The sequence below is a fragment of the Leuresthes tenuis genome, unplaced genomic scaffold, assembly GCF_036924035.1.
Source record: "Leuresthes tenuis unplaced genomic scaffold, fLeuTen1.0.hap1 SCAF_7, whole genome shotgun sequence".
Classification (NCBI taxonomy): Eukaryota; Metazoa; Chordata; class Actinopteri; order Atheriniformes; family Atherinopsidae; genus Leuresthes; species Leuresthes tenuis.
In genome coordinates, this window is record NW_027325361.1 from 35,609,401 (window position 1) to 35,620,076 (window position 10,676).

Genomic DNA, 10,676 nt, shown 5'->3' on the forward strand with positions numbered 1-10,676 from the left:
TATGTTTGTCCTCAAACTGCCAGATTAAACCTTAAGGCACAGAATTGAAGATCAGACTTGGTATAATGTTGACATCTGAAGAAAGGGGCTTCATGGTAAGTAGATTCAGAAAGTCTCTAGTGGTAAATTGCCGTTTCCATTCACTGATGTAAAATTATAAGTGGTGGTTAATGGCTGGTGCACGCATGCATGCACACACAAACACACACAGTGCTTTGACCTTCATGCCTCACAATTCTCTGCACTGTACCCGCCTGTGAGCCCGATGGTAGGGATGGGAGATATGAGCAATAATGGTACAGACAGCTGAGTAAGAATGAGAGGCTGTCACTTTAGTGTGTGTATTGGGATGAACAGTGCTGTAGTCTTTGTTTGTCTGCACTCTGTAGGGAAGGATTTGTTTCATAATTGTTGTCCTCATGTCCATTTAGCAAAGTCAGGCAAAGAGGTTCTGGTGATGTTGGTAATGTTAAGTCACAGCTGACCAATTATGATGTAGGAAACACAGTCTCACTCTTAAGTGTACCTCAAGAAAGTACCTCAAAACGTTTACCAGATGGGATGATGATATTTTTTTCCACTCACATAATGAATATGACGTCTTTTAATATGCATATCTTTTAATAAGATTAATCATCCTACTAACTCCCTTTAAAACAACAGGTCGACATGTCAACCATTTTATTTTGATCTGACAGTTCAAAAATGTTCACAGTTGGATTTGTTGCCTTGATATACTGTACAATGAAATATACATACAGCTGAGATGAGGTTAAGTTAAAATGTCTGCCAACTGTCACTCACTATAAAAGTAACATCCAATGGGCTCAAAGATTACATGAAAGATTACAAAGATATAATGAATGTAATGGTAACAAGTAATCTTTTTTGTGTGTTTTTGTAGCAGTTCTGTTCTGTTTTAGTACACCTGAACTACAAATAAGGAAATAGAATAGAGAAAGTGCAGGCACATAATTGTGCCTACACTTTCTCTCATTTCCACTTTCTCTCTCATTAGGACTCACATGATACACCTGAGCATGTTACACTGATTTGTAAAAGGATGGAAAATAAATCCAGAGTTTGTCATGCCCAAGGCTGGTATCTATCCCATGACCTCCAGTTCATCAACAAAATTTCTGTGCCAGAAATAGATATGTGTTAACTATGATGAATTCACATTTTTGTTTGAAAAATTGTGGGACAGACTTAAGATTACTTTTTTGCTATGATTGCTATGCTAGATTTACATGTTGTAATACTAGGTCTTTACATTAATTTACATAGACAAAAAGGCTTTATCAAGAGGAAACTGTTGCAGATGAGGAAACTCTTCAATGAACTTACTGCAATGAAGTTAGTTACAAACGCATCAAGAGGCAGAAATCCAAAGTTGGCCAAAATCAGAGTGGGAACAAGGTGGGTTGATGTGCACTGGGGGGATTACATTACTTCAAAGAGTAATCAGCCAATGAAACAAAGGTTAGGAGCATTTAGGCAATTAAAACAATGAATTAATTAATTCATTAAAAAAAGGAAGTTTAGAAAATATGAAATTGACCTAAAACAGGAGAAGTACAAAATAGAAGACAAAACAACATATCAAAAGCAGGACAGCTTAACAGAAGCTAGCATCGAAAACATAAGACCATTACAGTCTGCACATCTCCTAGAAGGGACTGAGATATTCAAACTTTATGATGTGACATATTACCCATTTTAGATTAAAATAATTACATCTTTGAACATGGATGTTAATACAAAATACCTTCCACATAGCCTGCCTTTGATACCATCCATAAGAGATTTTATTACAGAGGCTTGAACGTGTTATTGGCATAAAAGGAACTGCTTTAGAAAGGTTTAAGTCATCAATCTGAAAGCATGTCTTAAAGACACAAAGAACTGGATGACTCAGATTGTTCTGCTTCTAAATTTAGACAAAACTGAAGTTGTTTTCTTTGGACCTGAGTGCTTCAGGGAGAAACCTCCCATAATACACCACTCCTCACTCTGCTCTTTTTACTCTCCATGTACATATGACATTATTGTTACAGTATGTTTCTCTTACTTAGCAGGTATCCCTGGCCTGGTGTTATAGTGTTTGTTGTCCCCTCTTTCCTGTCCTCTCAACCCCCAGTCAGTCGAGGCAGATAGACTGTGATTTTGCAGGTGCATAGTGCAGGTTTTCTTGTTTGTCTCTGTGATGGACCAGAGACCTGTCCATGAGAAGGATTGAATAATTGGATTTTTTGTAAAATATAAAAAATGTCATCATTGCCTTAAAGATGCTAATTTCAAAAACATGCAAAAGAGTTTTACAAGCTTTAATGTAAAAGAAACACTTTTTTCATCATGTACATTAAAAAATATACTCGGTTGCTGTGCCCCAGCCTTATCTGCAGCAAGTTTGTGTAGCTCTCAATTTTGTTCGTCGTTTATATAATTATATGTAATTTTTAGTTTCTATCTGAACTTTTTTAGTGATTTTTAGTGATCTGCTTTTTACTTGCATTTCGCTTTATCTTTATTTATTTATTTATTTATTGACAATGTGCACTGCTACCAGTACTAGAGCAGTTTACACTAGAGAAGAACAGTTGGCACTGTCAAGGATTGGACGCGGAATTAAACATCCAATTCCGACCGAGCTAAAAAAAAAAAAAAAGAACAAAAAGCTGTACCGTGGACGCAGAGCTGGAGGCAAAGAGAGGAGGTGGAGGTACAAGCCTTTTGTGCCCTCGGTGTTTATGGGAATCGCGAACTCGCTACCAAACAAGTGTGATGAGCAAGAGGCACTTGTGCGGAACTAATGGCTGTATAAGGAGAGCAGTTTGATCAGTCTGTCTGAGTCCTGGCTGAACGACAACACTCCAGACTCATGTGTAGACATACCCGGCTTCACAGCCGTACGAGCGGATCTTGACCGGAGTACGAGCGGTAAGCGGAAAGGCGGGGGTATTATCCTGTTTTTAACAGAGATGGGTTAACCCCCGCAATGTGACCGTTAAGGAGATGATATGTTGTCCAGGCATTGAACTGCTGTCAGTTAGTTTTCGTGCGTTCTATGCGCCCATATACAGTCATCATTGTTGTTTACATTCCACCGAGGGCAGCACCGACAACGGCGTGTGACGTTATCCATTACGCAGTTGCTAGGATACAGACCCAGCATCCTGAGGCATTCATTGTAATCACAGGGGATTTCAACCACGTCTCTTTATTGTCCTGCCTGACTGGCTTTGTACAGAATGTGGACTGTCCAACACGTGGAGAAAAGACATTAGATCTGTTCTATGCTAACATGAAGGAGGTTTACAGGGCAGTGTCTCTTCCACCACTGGGTAGATCTGATCACAGCATGGTCTATCTACAACCCACATACAGACCTCGTGTACAAAGACTTTCTGTTACTACCTGATCTTTCAGGAAGTGGTCACCAAAGGTGCGTGATGCATTAAGAGACTGCTTTGATGTCACAGACTGGGCTGGACTGCTGGAGGAAGAAGAAATGGACATTGACATGTACAGGAGGGTCAGCACCATCACTGACTACATTAACTTCTGTAGGGACACTGTGATTCCAGTGAGGACTGTACGGTGCTATCCTAATAATAAACCATGGATCACCAGTGACATCAAAGACCTCCTGAACCAGAAAAAGATGGCGTTCCAGAATGGGGATGGAGAAAGGCGGAGAAATGTGCAACGTGAGCTTAAAAACACACAACGAAAACTCTGAAAAACTCTCAGTCTGTGGAAGGTGATGTGGACAGAGCCAATACTTTCAACCAATATTCCAACAGGTTTGATAGTGTGGCTTTTTCCACCTCTGCTGTAGAGCTGAATGACTACAGACTGGTGGCTTTGACATCTCATATCATGAAGACTTTGGAGAGACTCCTTGTTCGTCACATGAGATTGCAGGTTGCTGAGGATCTTGACCCCCTCCAGTTTGCCTACCAGGAACACATAGGAGTGGAAGATGCGATTCTGTACATGCTGCATCGGGCATATGCTTATCTGGATGTGCCCGGTTCATATGTGAGAGTCATGTTCTTTCACTTCTCCAGTGCCTTCAACACCATACAGCCTCCCATACTGAAAGACAAGCTTCTAGGTGTGGGTGTGGCCCCCTCCCTGACATCGTGGATTATAGACTATCTGACTACCAGACCACAGTATGTCAGGATGGGGAGAGGTGTTTCTGGAACAATGGAATAAAGTATTGGGGCTCCACAGGATAGTGTTTTGGCTCCTTTTCTTTTCACCCTGTACATATCAGACTTCTGGTACAACTCAGAGTCCTGCCACATACTGAAGTATTCTGATGATACGGCTGTTGTGGCATGTGTGTGCGGTGGACAGGAGAAGGAGTACAGGGACCTTGTGGAGTCCTTCTATGGCTGGACCAAAAATAACTTTTTGCTCCTGAACACTACCAAGACCAAAGAGCTGGTGGTGGACTTCAGGAGATCTAAAACTCCACACCAGTCAGTCTGCATTGATGGAGGGGAGATAGAGACTGTTCAGACCTGCAAATACCTGGGGGTGGTGCTGGATAATAAACTGGAGTGGTCTGCCAACATAGAAGCAGTGTACAGGAGGGGCCAGAGCCGCCTCGTCTTCCTGAGATGGCTCAGGTCCTTCAATGTCTGTCGTGATATGATATGCATGTTTTATCACACTATCATTGAGAGTACACTGTTCTATGAGAGGCTCATCTCACTGCGCTGCAGGACTGAGAGGTTCAGGAGGTCCTTTGTCCCCACAGCCATAAGGCTTTTTAACAGTGACTGCTGACATGTTTTTCTCAAATTAATTTTTTATTTATTTCGTCATTGATTATTATTATTGTTGTTGTCTAGTATGCAATCATTGTAAATTTATAATTTTTTTAGCTACTCTGCTAATTTGAATTTCCACCACTGGGGGATGAATAAAGTATTTTTCTATTTCTATTTCTTCTATTGCTGTACCCTCTTTAGCAACTCTGATTTTTTTTCTCCTGTCTTTTTTAGGCCCTCTCCTGATAGTACCAATCTGGTCTGATTGGTCAACTGATAGCTAGAATTTTGGAGCATGACACAGCTACTCATTCTTTGCATTCTTTGCCAGTAGGAAAGCATTACACAAACGAGTTTCACAGCGATGTTGAATAGAAAGTAAAGCCTGGACTACAGAAGCACTATCTTCTCACAGGGTAAAAGAAAGAGGAAAGCAAAAAGGCATTATCCATGTTTCCTTTGGTCCTCTTTAAAGTTAAATTTTACATATATAGAGAAATACTAGTTCATACTTTTGTTTGTCTATTTCCACTGTAATTTAGTGAGCGTTGCTTTTTCTTTTTGGTAATGACACGCTTTTATTGTTATCTTGGTGTCCCTTATCCTCAAAGGGTGTGTCTCTCATTATAAAATCTTCACTGCCTGCTGCCCTCCTACACATGGCTTACCACCCAGAGAGTTGTTTTAAACACAAATTAAGAAGGGGGATTTAAAAAGGCAATGGGTCAAGAGACTATTTGCTTTTCTTACTACAGCATACCCCAGTTTTATAGAATGAGTTGAATAGAATATTTCAAACATTTCTATTGTTACTGGAGGGATAATGTTGCAGTTTTGAAGTGAAAAACACAACACACAAACTGAAAATGAGGTCACCTGAATAATGATTAAAGTAGTCCTATTACTTAGACTTAGTGTCCTGTTATTCTGTGTTACTGTGGCTGATAAAATAAACAGTTGGATGAAGTCTGTGATGACATAAAATTAACAAGTACTATAGAAATTATATTAAAAAAGGCACTTATGTTATTTATTTGTTGCGATGGGACTTCACCCTGTAAAGGAACTGAAAATACTGAAATATTGGTAAATAATAAATTGACTGCATTTATAAAGCACTTTCGTTAGCCACTCAAAGTATTTTTACACTACAAGTCACATTCACACAGCATGTCTTACTTTATACAGTCTCACAGACTATTCAGTTCTTTTTCTCTATTACACATAAACTCATATCTGGACAAGGCCAAAAAAAAAAATCAGCCCTGGTTTTTTGATCCAGGTGACCAACCACTACACTCAAGAATCGGTCAAGTGGTACATAGTGGATGTACAATATGTGCTGTCTAATGGATATTGATAGTTTTCTCTCCGTGGAATACAAGAAAGGTATATATTTTTTGGCGTCCAGGTAGTATAATTCATCTACCTGTGTAATTACCATCCTTAAACCATGAGAAGAAATTAAGTGAGCATTTAAGGAAAAATGCTTCTTCTATTTGTCCTGCACCTTGTAGTTCAATCATCTGCATCTCACCTGCTGCTGTCTATCTCTTCTCTCCCTGCTGATCTGCTCCTCTGTGAGGAATTAAATCAATGTAGATAAGAACAGAAACTGCATTTTAACTGTTGAGGTGTTAAACATAGTGTACTATTGTATTTCATAGTCTATTTCCTGCCTGGAAGAAAAGATGGAAGTGGTGGAAGACGAAAGATGCCGACTCACACCCTCTACGCAACAGTGTGTGTTCAGTCATAGACTACTACAGCTCTGCTGTAATAAAGAACAGTCCCTGAGGACATTCCTGAAAAAGAAAAAAACTCAATGATTGTTTGTAGTGGATTATTTATCTATACTAATATAATGAAATAATTTCCCTTTAGGGATTAATACATTTTCTATTCTATTGAAGATACCATTTTAGTTGTCCACAACAGTATAGTTTCTATTAAAATACTGTATATAAATTTACTTTCATACTTTAAACTGGGTGTAAGAACAGACCTGCTTCTGCATAGACGCTGCTCTATGTGCACCACTGTACTGGCATTAAAGCTGACAGTAAAGAAGTTAAGAAAAATGTTGCATGACCCTAAAAGTGTGTAGGACCACCGTAAATTGTCCTGCATGCCAGATTACCAATCTAGCCCTCCTCACGTGCCAATACATCAGAGGTGGAGCAGGGTTTGGTGGCGTACCCAAAGACCTTTCAACATGTGTGCTGGGGAAGTTGGAGCTCGAACCACTGACCCCTTGATTGGCAGATAATGTTCTTCCTCATTATAAGTTTCAATGAGGCAAGACACATGTGCAACAGAGAGGCCTCACTAGGGAATCCAAACAATTTCACTATTAATTTTACAGGGAAACTGGAAGGTCACAGTAAATAGAGTAAGTCAAAGTTGAAGCAGGATGTGGAAGCTCTTGGGTGTAGGCTTTCTGTCCAAATTTTAAGATATTAGTGATTCTGAACCATAGTTGGACTTGGACTAAAGGCCCTGGACTTCTTTCTACGTACACCTGTCCACTACATCCAATCCATAGATATTTAAAACGTAAATAGGAATGTGGCTTTAAAAGGGCAGTGGGCTAACAAACTATTTGCTTCACCTGCTGAATACTTTAGAAAATAATTACTAAAATTGTTTAGCTGTCCCGATCCATGCCAGCCATCATTGTTTACAAGATCAAAACAGACATGATATATCTGACAGCCAACTCTAACATGGTTTACCATGCACAATCAAATCTTACATCTGAAAATAATTTGGATTTTGTAAAAAGTAAAATTTTTTAACCAAAGTCTGTAGAGTATTGATTGTGCATTGAAGTGCACAATAGCAATACACTCACCTAGTGAGACATCATGAAGAACTTCTGGATGCTAATACATCTAGCACAAGCAGGAACTTACTGTACTGATGGTAGGAGTGTATATCCCTAATTCAGTCCTAATCAGTTTGAAATTAATATCTATGAATTTGAAGAAGAAAAATTCTTTGAAGTGTTGTTCTTCCTGTGTTGGTGAATTTTTTACAAGTGCAAGGTCTCAGATCAAATTATACCATTAGAATCAGTTTTCCAGAGTGAAAGACAAGTAATCACAAATTCTCAAACACATGTGTTTTTTAGCCCATAGAAAGTCTGAAGTTAAACTCACCATCCACCATGTCTTGGCTGTGACATCATAGCACAGTTGCCACTTCACCGAGTTGTCGGCCTCACCAGATCCTCTTGACATAGCCATGACAACAGAATAGAGCTGTCAAAATGTTAAATCATGGCATTGGAAGAAAAACACAATTTGCTGTGGTATCAAGTGACGAGAGGACTTTTCTTTCCGTCAATATGGTACTGTGACTCGGTTGCTTATATCACTACGTCCAAGCCTTTTCCAAACTGTTGTGGTTTGAGTGCAAGTTCCAGCCCCTGTTGATCCCAGATGCAGTTTGGTTTTGATATCTAATATAAAGAGGAGGTTCTTCAAAGAGAGCAATGTAATGACTAATCACTCCAACCTAAATGCAACTAAGGCTCCCCATGTTATACTTCCAGTAAGTTAAATCATTATCGTAAATTCTGCTGTTTAAGTATTATTTTAGGATTCGTCTAGCAGCAGCCTGTACTCCTGAAATATATTATGACTAAGAAAGTAAGATACTCATTCAGTGGGGTATGAAACACAGACTGCACAATTAACAAGAAACATTAATAAAAAAAATCCAAAATAAACAAAATGTAGAAATTTGATATCTCTCTAGATGTATGCTCTTTTTCTCATTTAATCAAACACTTGCAGACATGGATTTCCTCTATATGATCCAGTTCCACTGATCATCTTCCAGCAATTCCTTCTTCGTACATTAAATGAGCTGCTTCAGGAATTTCTTCTTTCCACAAGCTCAAATAAATCCTTTACACATCAGAGAAGCCTAAAAAAATTAAAGTAGCAGCTGAAATAAAAGTGGATACATTTATTGAAAATGTAAGAAAAAACTATATTGTGCTCTTGCTTTTCTCTGATCACCCCCTCATCCAGCTCTGCATCTTCACTTTTGGTGTAAAATGGTTTTCTGTGAGCCTTCAATAGAATCAGCGTTGTTTCTCCAGCTCCTCTCCACCAGCCCAAGCTCAGCTGTGTCTTTAAAGGGACTCCCAGTTAAATAGATCCAATCAAGTTCCAGTTACTTGAAGATTCTTAAGTGACAAAAAGTATCAGTCACCAACAAAGCCCAACAAAGCAAAGCAGCCTTCCCGTCTTTATTCCATAGAGTAGACTGTCGCTTTGAAGAGGCGGATTACAAACGAATTGGAACACACACTCACACACACCCACATACACACACATTGGTTGTTTCTTACCAGCTGCCTAAACAGACACACAAAAAAAACCCACATGAACATAACATTTCTGAATAGTTATACAAGAATAAAGCACAAATTAGGTGAAAGATGTTTTTTTCTTACTGAAATGTTATGTGTGTGTTATTCCACAGTGACTCAGTGCCCATTTTAAAATTATGCCACTGACCTTTGTGTGTTTAATCCTCCCTCTGTCTGTCCTCTGGACACCCTCTGAACAGAAAGAGCAGAACATGTTTACTTTATTGTAGACCATTGAAAACTACTCTTCATGATGTTGACAAAATCTTGCACAAGATTTTCTAAATTCACAGTTGGCCGTATTTTCTTCCTCTTTGTTTTGTTTGTTTGTGCGTTTTTAAAAATAGATTCGTTGAAGGAAATCTTGACCCATGAAGTGTTTAAGCAGTGATGAAGATTCTGTAAGTGTAGTTTCCTACCATTTCAAACGTGGAAAAAAGGGGACAGCTATCTGAAACTTGGTGGGTTTAAAGTCTTTATTGGCCTTATTATCCAAAGAATGCTTAAGTAAAACTGGCTAAAAAACTGGCTCTTAGCCTCTGATAGCGGACTTTTGTCTGATCTTGTCCTATTATAGCTCAGTGCTGCATTTGATGCAATCAACCACAGCATTCTATTACAAAAGCTTTAACCTGTTAATTGAAGGAACTGCATGTCAGTCATATATATCTGATAGATTCCAGTTTGTTGTTGTACACGAAGAATCTTCCTCGCACACCAGAGTAAGTCATGGAGTTCCACAGGGTTCTGGGCTCAGACTGATTCTTATCACTTTATACTTGCTTCCATTAGGTAACATTATTAAACAGTATGGCATAAATATCCATTGCTATGCTGATGATACTCAACTGTACTTATCTATGAAACAAGATGAAACCAACAGGTTGGTCAGACGACAAGCATGTCTTAAAGACATAAAGACCTGCTTCTAAATTCAGACAAAACTTAAGTTGTTGTATTTGGACCTGAGTGCTTCAGGGAGAAAGTGTCTAGCTACTTAATTTCTCTAGATGGCATTTTCTTGGATTCTAGTACTACAGTGAGGAACCTTGGAGTTATTTTTTACCAGAATTTATCATTTGACGCACATATAAAATAGCTTTTTCTAGAACTGCTTTCTTTCACCTTGGTAATATTATTAAAATCAGGAACTTCCTATCTCAGGGTGATGCAGAGAAACTAGTTCATGCATTTGTTACTTCAAGATTGGACTACTGTAATTCTTTATTATTGGACTGTCCCACATATTCTCTGAAAAGCCTCCAGCTGATCCAAAATGCTGCAGCCAGAGTTCTGATGAGAACTAACAGGAGAGATCATATTTCTCCAGTTTTAGCTTCTCTTCATTGGCTCCCTGTTAAATTCAGCATAGAATTTACCATTCTTCCCCTCACATTTAAAGCTCTTAATGACCCAGCTCCATCATATCTTAAAGATCTAATTGTTTGATATTTTCCAAACAGAATCCTTCGCTACCAAACTGCAGGTTTACTTGTGGTTCCCAG